This window comes from Malaya genurostris, chromosome 2 (assembly GCF_030247185.1).
Source record: "Malaya genurostris strain Urasoe2022 chromosome 2, Malgen_1.1, whole genome shotgun sequence".
Lineage (NCBI taxonomy): Eukaryota > Metazoa > Arthropoda > Insecta > Diptera > Culicidae > Malaya > Malaya genurostris.
Genome location: NC_080571.1, coordinates 68,362,524 through 68,378,278, shown reverse-complemented (window position 1 = coordinate 68,378,278; position 15,755 = coordinate 68,362,524).

Here is a 15,755-nt window from a genome sequence, read left to right as displayed (position 1 = left end):
ACGGAATGAAAAGACGTGAATAGTTACGAACAGTGTATATTTTTGTTGAAAAGAAGTCTCTAGACCAAATTTATTGACGTGTCAGAAGAGTTCTAGTTTTCATCAAGCTATGGAAAAAGACGCTCCAGCTCATTCATGCATAAAAGAGGCGGTGAAATTGAATAATTTGCGGTACCAATTGGTCCAGCATCCCCCATATTCTCCAGACCTGGCCCCAAGCGACTATTATCTATTTCCAAATCAGAGAGGTGGCCAAAGCAGAAACGGAAGCCTATTTTGAAGGTCTTGTCAAATCTTTTTTTTTTTAAAGGCATCAAAATGTTGGAGGACCGATGGGTCAAGTGTATCGCTTTAGATGGAGATTATACTGAAGAATGAAAAAGTTTTCACGGTAAAAAATCGACTTTTTCTTTGTTAGACCCGGGGCTTCTCATTCCATGTAGTACATAGAAAAACATAGATTCGCGAACTTGTTGGTCGAACACTCTAAGTCAAACTTGGAAATAACATGTCAGATGATTTATCTTACCTGTCAGGTGTACCTCAAGGTAGCATCCTAGGATCTTTGCTTTTTGACTTATCCCACCACCAGAATGTATGCTTATTCAAAATCTAAAACTTCTGCTCGTCATTCGGACTGCATTGCATTACATCGTCCACTCAATGTTTTCTGTGATTAGTGTACACGATAAGTGTGTCCAGATGTTCTGTAATTACCTTCACACAAAATAAAAACTGAACCTGAACTACAAACCTGTTCCATAAACCAATAGTTTCCTAACGAGCTTAACTTTGTCAGCCATTTCCGAGAAAATTGAGCGGTAAGAAACAAAATGCGTTTTATCATTTACGTCACATATATTATCATATCTCTGGAACCAAAAGCAACAGTCACTTGATATTCGAACCCAATCAATGACTTAAGGTAGCGCTTCGCCGTGGTCACGGGAGTTCGCTGCCTATCCCGGGGTTTCACGCACTTTACCCAAAATTGTGAGAAAACGGGGAAGAAAACGGAAATTCCAAGAACATACGATTCTAGATAATTAATTTTTCTATCGATTCGTATATAAATTGTGCCTGATAAACGTTTTTATCGAAAGATTTCGTGCGAGATTTGAAAATTAAATGAGTTTTTCCTTATTCTTTCGCACGCACACAATGTCAACGCATGCATTGGGGTGTGTAAAATGCCACATGCGGTAGACGCTAAGAACATTTCTTTTGTTTTCGTTGTCCGTTCTCTCTGCGTAAACGTTGAATATAGATGAGTAGAAAATGTAACTAAGTGTTACTACTTTGTAAAATAATTTCTATTCATGTTTCAGTAGAACCAGAAATCAGTAATGATTTTCATCGCTACTAGCTTTGACACTTTGTTGAAAACGTTGCACATCCCTACATATGCGAGTTGTTTATAGCGAGAAAAGGAAAAAAGAAAACAAAATGTTTAACAAAACTCGCACGAAATCTCGCGAAAGAAAAGCTTTCTAGCTGGTATTTTTCGCCAAATGCATAGTAAGATCATTTACCTACAATCGTATGTTTTTGATTTTTCGTGAATCGGGCTAGTATTGGAGAAATTTGCAATTTTGCGTGAAATTTCGGCGACAAAGCAAGAGGAAGCAGTGAGTTGTCTCGCTTCGACCTGACCACGGCGAAGCGCTACCTTAACAGCAGCTTTCAAATGAGTCTTAGTTTGTTACAATCGGATCAGCCATATCTGAGAAAATTGAACGGTAAGAAAATAATGCGTTTTATCGATTGCGTCACTTATACTATTACACAGGGTTGCGCAAAGGAACCTGACACATGTTGTTCCTCGGTTTCACTGGAACCAGTCAAGGGTGAGAGAAACCGAACACGGCATTGGAGTGTAGACGAATTAAGGTTAATTTTCGTTTAGTAGTTTTACATCATGGAGCACTGGAGTGCTAACAACAAACTCCGCCCCCACCCCCCTCCCGTTGAACCGGAGAACAGATTCCTTCACGCAACTCTGTATATCCGGAGTCGGCAGTGACAGCAATTTTATCTTCAAACTTGAACAAAGGCCCAATGTTAACATTCAAACGAGCCTAAGCTTGTTAAAATCGATTGAACCAACTTTGAGAAAGTTGAGCGGTAAATAATTTGTTGAAAGGTCCCAATACATACAGACAATTTCCGATCTTGACGAGCTGAGTCGAATGCTATATAACACTACGGGTCTTCGAGGCTCCGTTCGATGGTCGGTTTTTCTACCAATGCTAATATCATTCTACAGAACCGAACAAGTCTATCTTTAAATATTCAAACCACTAAAATGTTGAACAAGTTTTCATTAATTTTAGTGTAATATCTGTAATATTTTAAGAACTTGAGAAAAATTACCGAATATTTTGATGAAAGCGATGCAAACACGTGATGCTTATGCAAAAAAAAAAATTATCCACTGGCTTGCCGACTAAATATCAGTATATCCAGGAATAACCATCACACCGTGCTGTTCTACAGTTTTCATTCAATTATTACGAAACATGACCTGAAATCGTTCGTTCGTTTTTTTTTTAACGGTAGCTGTAATCCCTTAGCACACCCCCACCTGGTAAGTGAATCGCTAAGCCAGACACCCGCCCGCAGGTCGCAACGATTTTTCACCGAAATCTCGACAAACTCCAGTTCCGACACAAAAATCCGAGCTAATGTTGGCAACCCCTCGTCGGCAGTGGCAGTGCTGGTTGTTGAACGGGGCTAGGATCAAGTTTGCCAATTACAAATTTATATAACCGGTTCATGGATTTTCCGCAGCCAGCAGCAGGAGCAGCCAGCATCACGTAGCAGTCAATGTCACTGCGCAACGAACCAGCAGATGGCCGAACTTGCCCGACGTCAACGTTATTGTTCTGGTGAAAAATTAGCATTTTACATGCCGTCGATGACGAAGCAGGAAATCAGTCGAACAAGCAAAACAAGCGCAAAACTTTTTATCCTTCCCGCTTCAAAATTATTATTACTTTTTTTCTGCACCCCGCTTCGCCGTCTCGATGGTTCGCCGATGGTGGCCCACGGGAAAACCGGAACGGTTTATTTTGCAGTATTTTCTTTTTCTTCCTCCCGCCCATCAATGTACAGAGGGGTCTCGTATATCGCGGTACACCGGGGGCGTGAAAAGCGAATCCGCGATAAACGGAACCCAGAGCATATGGGATTTTGACTGATTGGGGCTGTGAACGATTATCTCGCTTCGGTCGACAGATAGAGCTATACAATCTTCGGCAAACTTGTTGTAGATGCTTAGACCAACAATTTAGTGTAGTTTGACCGACAATTTGTTGAGAACTGCTTCGCCAGGGGCGCTTTGAAAAGAGCATGAAATAATTCATATGTTCACAATAGAAAAACAGTTTGTACATGAAATATCACGAATATTTTACTTTCGGTGGTGTCGGTGTTTTCGGAAAGAATGTTCCCGAGGTCAAAACAGATCAAATGGTGTAAACAGTAATTGAAATTTCTCGCATGGCTGACTCTAGTGTGCAATTCGGCGTTCGAAATTCCTGCAACTCAGAATCATGTTGACTTATTAAGATGGTTTCTTCGAGAAGGTGTTTTAAGGTTCCAATACCTATTGAACGATTGATGAAACAGTTCTTATTGTATCTACAATGTGATCTTCTGTAATTGAATACCATACTTGTTTATGAGAGTGATCTTATCGATCAGTTTTTGAATGAGTTGATGAAGGAGAGACGAATTTCATACTTAATGTTTTGATTATTTATACAATTATATATAATGTTAAGTACATAAAATGTGACATATAGTGCTCATATAGTTTCATTTTGTTTTTTTATTCGAATTAAACCTTTTTATTGAACATCAGGCAGTAAATCTCTAAATTCAGTTTTTGTAACAAGCTGCTACGTAAACGACCAAAGACATATTTCGGTGAACTGATAAAAAGTATAAATCGAGATATTTATAACACTCCTGATAGCCGGAAAGTTTGTAGGGATCACTGCAAGGAAAACAACGAAAAGCAAACCGAAGAAGTTTATTCTGAATGGCTTCGACGCGGTGGATGTCGAGTTAACAATAAAGAGCCAAAAAGACAGTACCATTTTCAAGAATTGCAAAACAGTTCACAATATAGTGCCTTTAAGCAATACATGTTTTAAAGGTCTTTGTGATACTAAATGTAAACCCTAGTACTTCGAAAATTATGTATTTGATGTTATCCTCAAAATTAAGTTTTGTTTACAACAGGGCTCACAAATCCTCTAAGGTCGAATTCCGTTTGAAAACATTTCGGGAAACGATATGGTCGAATACGACTGTTGAGCGTTTGCGATAGAAAGAATTTACGAATTATTTTGATGCATACAAAACCATTCTATTGAGACCGCATCAATTGGAGAAAAAAAATCGAACTGTTTCTGCGGGAATTTAGTATTACCCTGATCTTTGAAAGGATTAATTGATTTAAATTCATTGGCTAATGTTAGTTTTAGGAATTGTTGTGGAAGGTTGAATTTATTTAAATAACAAATAGTATTAAAAATAGTCAAAAATGAAGATATTATTCCAATTATTAATCGTACAGTAAGTTATATTTGTGGTTAGATTTGTTCACTCTGATCGTTCTTCCATTCAATCAATAAGTTCTTTAGTTGTGTATTAGATTGTCTAAAGATGTGTTGCATTTGTTCTCGTCGTTCGATGTTGATATCCAAAGAACAAAAGTTCTCCAATTCGTTGAGTAGCAAAATTTTGAAGTTGATTTTTTCAGCGCTTGGTTGTGGAATAATAATATCGTCTATATCATCTGTATCTGCGTAACATCAGCGACAATTTCTTCTGCCGTAATCAATTTATCAGCGATGATGTCATCAATTTCCTCACGAGAAAGATGTTAAGCACCCATGTTTTCACCGAAATCCTTAATTTCAGAAATTATTCTTTCGTTCTCAATATCATCGATTTGTGTACCAGGCTCAAAAAAAAGATAAAAGTAGTTTTTTCTAGCAATTTTTCAACGTTGATGACTTAATTTGAACTAAAACTGATTGAATGCAATCAAAGCAATTATTATGGTGCGATTGAGCAAAATTGTTCTAACTCGAGAATGAAACAGTTTTGCACCCAATCTTGGAAAATTTCTCAAGTCATCCAGCCTTCTTTATTGCTCCGGTAGTGTACTTGGAGATTCGAACGCTACAAATTAGCTACATTTTTAACACTCCATGAATTAGCTACATTTTTAACACTCCAAATACCAAGCCTGAAAAAAGTTGGAACGGTAACTTCGAACTGTCATAGCTCAGCTGTTTTTCAACGAATCTCAATAAATTTTACAGCCTCGAATTTTGTGAAGTTCGTAAATTGATTCAAAAACTTTGTAGCAGACGATTGGTAAAGGAAAACCAATGAAAATTTGATTTTTCCAGATATTTTTCACACACCCAAAATGCCCTATCTGCTTAATTTCTACTGGATGGTTAGAAAGGTAGCTACAACGTATTTATAGGAATCAATTTCACGTCTCTAATACAACCAAATGAAACGAAAGAAAGAATCTATGATCGTTCTCTCTGTTGCACTGTAGTTGTTTTTATATTCTAGATTTCAACGCGACTCAACTAGTATATAGTAGTATGTATGCAAGAAAGTAATTCTGCAGAAACACACTAACACAATTACGATAGCGTCGCGTAAAATGTATGCTTAGTGGATTTGCTAGCGAATCGCATGACACAAAATCATTTTATGACGGAGGGAAGCACATGAGTTCGCATCATTTTGCGAATCCTCCGGAATAACAGCTATTTTAGCAAACCGAAAAATTCAGACAACTATATAGAAACCGCATGTTTCTAAACTTGAGAAATCCCTTAAAAGTAATCATATTTCTCACCAAGTTTGTCCGCGACCAAAAAGCTATTAATTCCTACACAAGCATTGTAGAAGAAATCTCTGCCGTCAACTAGTATAAATCACGAAACAAACAAATATAATTTTCTCAAAAAATAGCTTTCTAAGTCATCATGATCGCAATAACGCAACCTTTTTATCGAATACTGAACTACTGTTCACATTATCGAATACTTTTTGATATTCCAAGCAATGTTAAGGAAGATACACTGCTCTTAAACTATCACACACAAGCTTTTATCAATCTTCTAACCAGTTTGTAAACCGTCGAAAAAACGATCTTAATAAATCAAAATAAATCAAGATTACAGGAATTTCCAACCCAGAATTGCACACCAGCGTCACCAAGTGAGAAAAAATTTTACAATTGTTCACACTATTTAATCTGTTTTTACCTCCTCTACTTTCTTTCCGAAAACACCGCCAATCTATATCATCAGATTTTAGAGATATCGCATAATAGATTTTATATTGTAAGATTGTGATCACACAAGCGCCATTCTGTGGGCAAGTTTTCAACTAACATAGTTTTCACAATGTAAACTATAACATTCCTAACAACTTTCCAACAAACAAAACCGCTCTATATCTTTTAGTTTTTCTATAAGAACATAATTCTACATCTAATGGGTTAAGTCCGAGTTAATACTTTTACTGTTTGACATACTCCCGAATTCCCGCATTCTTCAAAATACTATAATTTGCGAGTTACTTGAAGCTCAAATCGTTTTGTCTGTACTAAGCGAATGATTTATATCATGCATTTTTCAAAGCGCTCCAAGTGGAGCAGTTCTCAACTAATTGTCTGTCAAACTACACTAAATTGTTGGTCTAAGTATCTACAACAAGTTTGCCGAAGATTGTATAGCTCTATCTGTCGACCGAAGCGAGATAATCGTTCACAGCCCCAATCAGTCGAAATCACTTATGCTCTGGGTCCCGTTTATCGCGGTTATCCGGCAATAACGAATACCGGCAAAACCGAATCCGCGTTGTACGAGACCCCACTGTAGCTGTCGGGAAACAGCAGATTCTTTGCTCCTGAAAATGTAGGACAAGTGCCGGCGGTGGTTTAGCAAACTGTGCGGTCGACAATTGTTCGGTAGATTTTCGAATCGAAAGGATAGTCGACTGGAAAACGGAGTGCAGTTAGTTTTTTTTTTTGCTTTGCATCGTGTTTCCTGTTTGTTTTGCTGGTAATATATCTGCATTATGCGTGGTACGCTAGCTAAACCTGATGTCAAACCGTGTTCCTCTAGTGAGTGCTCGAGTAGGGGTATGCTAGTTCTAATCACAATCAATATCTCTGCAATGTTGCAGTTCGCTACGCTTCGTGTTGTTGTGGCACCTTTAAGCGGGTAGAACAAAAATAATAAATAGTGTAATCGGACAAGATAGCGTAGCACTATGAAAAAAATTTAAAGGAGCAGATTTTATGACCAACGGCGTCGATATCAACGCTCCCAACGCTACAATTTCAAGCAATGCATTGCGTGACCTTAAATAATTGACCTCGTTGCTTTCCTTTTTTACGCGTGTCTGCGCTATCTCAGTTTGTTTAGTTAGCACTACTATTTAATTAGTATTATTCTACCGTTTATAATTACTTTAAAAGAAATGTAAATGTTTCATGGTGCATTCGAAAGTATGAGATTTTAATCACTCTGTAATGACGAAACTGCAAAACGGACGAATTTACGATGGATTGATTCAAGGCGTTGAATGTCTCGAAGGTAAAAAGGTGACCAAACGACAGATGCATACTCTAGAGTCGAGCGTATCAAGCTACAGTTAATTAATTTTGTCTTTTTCGATTTGGCCTTTTTTGAGAAAACGATTAAGCTTTGAGAAACGATTCGGCACCGGAACCGGAATTCGAAAATCGGTGTAGCCGAAGTCAGATAAATTTACCTGATTATGTAGTTTACATTTGTTTCAAAACGTTTAAAAATCACTGAATACCACTAAAACTGAAATAAGTTTATTTGGTTATCGACTATCGAACCCGATAAACCTGATAAATTTAAATTTGAATAATTTCAAAAAATATCTCCTCCGTCTTTTTACCTTTATATATATATATATATATATATATATATATATATATATATATATATATATATATATATATATATATATATATATATATATATATATATATATATATATATATATATATATATATATATATATATATATATATATATATATATATATATATATATATATATATATATATATATATATATATATATATATATATATATATATAAATGCAGAGATCATTTTTTGTAATCGCATCACGTAAGAACGGATGAACGGATTGAGATGATTTTTTTTGTTGGATCAGTTTTTACTCCCACCGGGTTCGTACATCAATAAAATTAGGAAAACTTACCGGAAAAGTGGGAAAAACCAATAAAGTTATTTTGTATGGACAATGGAATTTTCCACTGAAAAAGTCGCCAATGATTGCTAGATTTACGATTGATGTTTGGCGCGCAACGAGTTGCATAAGTGCTTGGTCGTGGAAGGAAAGAATACTAGATCGTTGAAAAAATTGTTTGGCGCGCAACGAGATATTTAGTGTCGAGATTTCACATGCATACTTGATGGATGTGATTCGTCATTTCGAACCACGTGCTCAAATGGATATCAAAATTATTGCTTACTAATGTCGTTTTCGCTTGAAAAATCTGAAACTGACCCAAGGTAGTTTCATCAAACAAACACTTTTCACGAAACTGTGTTGATTTCGCACTTAGCAACGGGGGTTTGAGTAAAACTGATTTAAAAACTAGGTTCGAAACTGACTCGATATTCAGTTCAACAACGTTGAAACTAGGTTCGAAGCTGACTTCAAACAAACGGTTTGACAGCAGTTAAAGTGGAAGCTGGGTTAGGTTTGGCATCAAGCGAAAACGACATGAATGACTTAATGACTGTTCTAGAAAACCGTTGTAGGCAGGAGAAGAAGTTTTGATATCTTTTATGAGTTGATGAATTGTGTTCAATGGAGTCAGATGAATAGTATTGGTCATTGCGGGGACAAGATCAACAAATCAGAAATTTTTTCAATGAATCAATGTAAAGATTGCGCTGTAGATGCGCTAAGGTCAAACTAAGAGATTTTCCTTGCATTTTTCCTTCTAATGATTTAGATTAGACTAAGCGCACACAGTAAGTGGTTAATAGATATCAATGTTCAAGATGATTACCATAATGAACTGTTATTTCATGTTGCATATTCTGTGAAGATTGTTCAAACTGGTAAGATCAATATCAAATTACAATTTAAGCGTCGTCTCCAAGCAATCAAAATTCCCCAGTACCTGAAAATATCCACTTTATTAGAGCTCTAAAGTACGCATGGTACTTTTTGATAACTTGAACGTACAGAACAGATTCTGAGAAAAAATTTTTCGCTGTTTAAAAGCTGTACACACCGAATTATTTTTACGGATGTCGGTACAGTTTTACTGACTTTCAAACAACTGGACATTCGGTCATGTGTTCAGCAAAAGTTTTATTTGCTGAATGATCGGTACAGTTCCACTGAACTTCGATCTGTCATAATTCTAATGACTTCATCATCATTCAATACCGACGTTCGGGGAAATTCACAAAACAATCCTAAAAATATGTAAACGTCTTGACCCTTAAAGTATTGCAATTTTTTGGTAAATTGTACTAGAGATCTGGGAAAGGAAGGAGCAATTTGGTTTATAACATATTTTCATCCGATTAATTAATTTATTTGCATGTGGTGAATGAATTGAATTACATTTGCTCTCCAGAAATAATTTATTCAAATAAAATGATCAATTATTTTCGGATGCAATTCAGTAGAATATGAGATCACCCTTCATATTTTTAGAGTGCTGAAATAAAAAGTTGTAGAAGGCTTTTTGAATATATTCACTAAATGAAAAATTACCGCTAGAAATCAGTATTATCTATTTTTCGCAAGCAATCAATTCGCACCACTTTTTGCCTTTCACATATAGAAAGGTAATGAAAACCGACTTTTGAACCGATGCCCGGAGGGCCGAGTGTCATATACCATTCGACTCAGTTTGTCGAGTACGCAAAATGTCTGTGTGTGTTTGTGTGTGTATGTGTGTGTGTGTGTGTATGTAAAGTTTTTTTGCTCTAACTTTTCTCGGAGATGGCTGAACCGATTTTCACAAAATTAGATTCAAATGAAAGGTCTTGTGGTCCCATAAAAAATTCCTGAATATTATTTGGATCCGACTTCCGGTGTGGGAGTTATGGGGTAAAATGTTCGAAAATAAGAAAATATATGTTCTAACTTTTCTCATAGATGGAGCGACCGATTTTCACAAACTTAGGTTCAAATGAAAGGTCCTGTGGTCCGATACGTAATTCCTGAATTTCATGCGGATCCGACTTCCGGGTCCGGAAATATAGGCTAAAGTGGGTTAAAAATAGTATACCATCCCTGAAAATGGGGAAAAAACTTAAAATTTTTTCTAAATCGACCTCAAATGTTTTCCAATTGATAGTTTTTATCAGTAGACGGTCAAACAAACCGATTTCGGTTATTCTTTTAAGGATCGAAGAAAATTATTTTGAAGAATACCACAGTATTATATATGATAGTATGATTGGTATGAGAAAGGCATCATTACACCACTAGGTGGATTAAAACAGGTTTTTTTCTCTACAAATCTAGAAATTTTCACATCTTTACGTCCGAAAATTATGTTTTTTGACACATCTCTATTTCTGCTGAATGTATAGTGATGATTACCGAAATTCTTCATTATTTTTTATTAATTTTCCGAATATTGGTAAAAATTTCAGTAAAAATAATATTTTATAGATCGTTACCAGAAAAATTATTAACGAACACAAAAATAGAATTTTTTTTGTGTATATGAAACTGCTTCGAAGTTGGTTCTGTCGGGTGAACATTTACGTATGAGTAATTCCTTAAAACGGACTGTTCAGAATAGAAATCTGTGTATTTGTTCAGTTTTCGCTTAACAGAGATATTACATATTTTCACATTAATCTTTGGTGATATTTATTTATTTTGAACTAAAGCGAGTGTGTGTCGAATTCCGTTGATTGTAGGTTAAGTAATCAGAAAAATAATGAAGAGAAACGTTGACCACTTAGTCTTTTGACAATTCTTCTGACGAATTGTCCTTCGTTCCTTGTAGCCATGAGCCTTAACATGGCCCCACAAGAAATATTCCACACGATCTAGGCGGCCATTTGACGGGCCAAAAACGTGAGATAAACTGTTCACCGTAAGAGGTTCTCAATTTGATCATTGTTTCGCATGCCGTATGAGATGTGGCACCGTCTTGTTGAAGTCACTAGTCAGGCATGTTCAATTCTTCCATTTTGGGCAAAAAAAGTCGTCAATCATCACACGATGGCGTTCACCATTCACTTTGGCCCTTATTACCCTTACTTCCCTTTTCACTTCACTCACATATCACTTCACTTGATTTTAATTATTACCAGTATCACGCATAGTGTAGTGATCACTGTAGTGGAAAAACTCATTTTTCAACAAAATGTTGGTTGCGTGATGTTCATAATGACATCAAGTTCATCCAAGTAATTACTTTTGTCTCTGAACGATTTCCGTAATAAGAACCCACAATCACTTCACTTGGTTTTCTTTCTTGGTTTCACTTCACGGTGAAAATCGAGTGAAGTGAATTTAGGTCCTTACTACGGAATTCGCTTCAGAAACAAAAGTAATTACTTGAATGAACTTGATGTCATTATGAACATAACGCCACCAAAATTTTGATGAGAAAATGTGATATGTGAGTGATGTGAAAGTGGAAGTGGAAGTGAGAACGGTAATAAGGGTCACGGAAACTTTTCGAACAGTGATCAGATTTTGAACATGTACAGCTCAATCATTTTGAAACAAATTTCCAATATCATTGCACCTGCTAAGGAGTGTATCGAACAGTAGTTAGCAACATTGAATATTGAATAAAAAAGCAAAAAAAAACATATTTTGACATCAGTTTTCGCTATATTGTAGAAAAATTACATTTTCATTCATTTCGCTGATTATATTGAAGAAAATCCTAGTTTCTGTGAAAAGCTCGAACTTTGGACTTGACATTCTTCATTTAATTCTGCACAGTTACTTTTGTAACTTTCCCGGTGGTAGCTGTCCAGTTTTTTTTTTGAGCTCCTGCATGTTTTGGGACACTGTACCTTCCTTCCGAAAGTGCCGCTTGACAATTGCCCAGTACCTTTCAATTGGTCGAAGATCCGGGCAGTTCGGTGGGTTGATGTCCTTTTCCACGAATTGTACATTATTTTTTGACAACCAGTGTGGAACGGAGTTGGCGTAGGGGGCTGAAGCCAAACCCGGCCAGAACAGAGGAGGAGCCTTATGCTTTCTGTACAGTGGCAGCATTCTCTTCTTCGAACATTCTTCCTCGTACACCTTTGCCTTAATTGTGCCCTTCGTGAAGAAAATCGACGACTGCAAACCACAGGTACAAATTGCTTGCCAGACCAGATTTACAATTCTGCCCAAACTTTTCCATCGCCACCGTGGTGTCAGCGTCGTCCAGGTCCTGGTACACCGATTTCGTATAATATTGCGGTCCGGGCAGCGCTCGAGAGTTTTCCTTGGCGTAGGTTACGTTGTCGATCAGGATGCATCCGTCTTTATTCTGTAGAATCCGGTTATACAGTTTTCGCGCTCTTGTTTTGGCCTGAACTTGCTGTACCAGGGACTTTTTCGGCACCTTCTGTTTCTTGTACATTTTCAGAGAGTTCCGAACTTTGATCCGTTGAATCATCCCGATGCTGGTGTTGAATTGCTTGGCCAAATCCCGCGTCGACGCCGATGGGTTTTCCCTGATGTACTCAACCACTTTTAAGTCCCGGCCGGGCTGGCTGGGACCCGTTTTCCTACCGGATCGGGGCAAATCCTACAAGGAAAGGGTTTTACCGAACTTCTCGATAATAGTTTTGACACTGGTGTGGTGCACTTTCAGCCCTTTTGCAATTTCGTTTTACGTGACACCACTTTCTGCAGAATTTTCTTTCGCGTTTCCGGACCAATTCGACTCCTAATTGAAAAGATAAACCGTACCGAAATCAATCGATTGCGCTGCTGTTATTAACGTGTAAACAAACATGTCACCGCCAAACACGCTGCAAAAAATTAAGCCATTTCAGAGTAATAACTGTTTGAATGTTGCTAACTACTTATCGATACACTCCTTATATTTCTAAGCATCGATTCGAGTAGATAAAACGATATATTTTAAATGATTGATGGACGAAATTAATAACAAATAATGCTTAATTGTCACTGTTTTGAAACCATTATCACAGCTTTCCCTAACAGAGGCAATAAGTTCGAAGTTTTCATAGGAATTCAAATCATCAATATATGTGTTCCCTTCTAAGAAAATCCTTTCCATAAAATAATAAATATTCACCCCGATTCTGCAATCCGACGGATTTGTGATACGAACGAATCTACACTTTCGTTCGAGTTCGAATTTTGAATTTTTTGTCGTGAATACGACATACTTTACTATGCCTTTTCAAAATTAGCCATATGGAAGAATGGACAGAACTTAATCGTGAATATCTCGACTTGTATTAATGGCAGCAACATAATTCTTTCACTGTTTCATCAAAAATATGATCAGGAAGTTAGGATAATATTTTGAACAGTGTGAGATAACCACAAACAACTCAAAAATTAAGTTTTCTGAAAATTTGAAAACAACGCGGAAAACTCTTTATTTCATTGGGTTTTTCGCGCAAGGACGATGATGTTGAGGCAATCAGGCACATATCTTCAACTGAACGTTATAGAAGGGGAACTGTGGTCGAAAATCGATCATTTCTTCTTGTGCGTTGGATGAAAGCAGACGTCGGGGCGTGAAGACGCATTCAAACAGCGGCATCGGAGAGCGCACCTTCTGCGTGGTTAAAAACCTCAAACGCTCAGGTCGTAGGTCGTCAAGGCAAGAAGACGCATGAAACCAGTTTCGGATCATTTGGCACTGCGAGCTGATGTGTCGGTTTGTACGCAAAGCTAGTTCCAATTCAAACAAGAACGATTTCATCAGCTGCTGGTGGTTTGCATTGGAGAGAAAGAAAACAAGAAACGAAAAGTGGACAACATTATATAAATTCAGCCGTTCTAGTGGCTCTAAATGTTATCTCAAGAACTATTAAGATTACTTCTTTGCAAATCGCGATAATCGTTCGAGAAAAATGTTCCGAACTGTGCTAAATATCGTAGATAATTCCACAATCTGGTCCTTCTAAAAGGCAAAAATGAATCCTGTACAGCATCTTGATAGTTTCTTTCAATGAAATAAGCAAATCCGAAATTAAATAATCGACGTCAAAAATCGTTTAAAATTTTAGTAGTGAAAAGGGGAAAAGTTTCACAATTCACACAATCGATAGTTATCAATTCGAATTCGAAAGTGTGAAGAAATCGTGTCAGTTTCATTCGTATTCACGACATCCAGTTATGTCTCTGAAATTACACACCCGTACTTTTATTCCGTTCAACTTGTATGATCCGAGCGACTCTCGTTCGGGAACACTTGAAATTTCGAACACTAACCATCAAAGCTGTCAGACTATTTATATAATTCATTTCTTAGTAAACGAAACCGTCACACTTGTATAAACAAATTAGAACGATTCTAAACTGAACAGAAGTAATACGTACGCAAGTCGATCGAGTAATGTTCGAAAATTGAATAACTCGAACGAATGATATTCGAGGTCATACCCAACTTGAACGGAATGCAGAATGGAAATTGCACATTCGATCGGAATATTTAGAACCGAACGACGTACAGAATAGGGGTGATTGTCAAGCAGTAGAATCTAAATCTAGTTGAGATCAGTGGAACAGTATTTGTTCGAAATCTGACCACTGATTGTACGGATTTTTTTTGTATTTTGCATTCACACACCTATATAGAAAACAAAACACAGTTCTCCTAGACAACAATAAATTTATACTACACAAAAAAACTGCTGCCTAAATATTTAAAATAAATTCTAGCAGTGATGTAGGAAAAAAAATTTTCTTCTAGATTTAGTTATTCGAAACTGTTTCAGTTTGTAGCATATGATAGTTTATGCCCGAGCAAACTTGCTTGTTTTTATTCATGAATATGACACAAGTACTTGAAGGATGGCAATATTTTCAAATTTAAAACAATTTCATATTTATATTCATTTAAACAGTTTACAGCTATAATTGCTGGAAGTACATAACTTCTTACATTTATATAGCATTCGATTCATTTCGTAGAGATCAGTGAACGTGTGTGTGACAAATAAATTCACTAAATTTTCTCGGAGACAGCTTAACCGACTTCTACAAACCTAGATTCATATGAAAAGTCGTATGCTCCCATAAAACTAAGTGTATATATGTCAATTTCACATAAATTTATCTGGTTTATCGGGTTTTCAGATTTTGATAGTCGATGCCCAAAAAAACTTATATAAGTTTTACCGGTATTCGGAAGATATTCAAAAAAATATTTAGAATGCATAACGATTTGTCAAAGATGGCTGCACTGATTTTCTAAAATTTAGAATTAAATGAAATAGTTTACAATCCCATGGGAAAATTTAACTGACTTCGCCTACACCGATTTCCGAATTCCGGTTCCAAAAGTATCGGGAATAGAGAAGCTTAATCGTTTTCTAAATTTAATAAACAAAAGTTTTAAATAAAAGACTATGATCCCATACAAAATTGCTGAATTTTATCCGATTCCGGCTATTGATTCTGAAATTACAGAGTGATAAATTTCGTTCCCCCCACACACAGT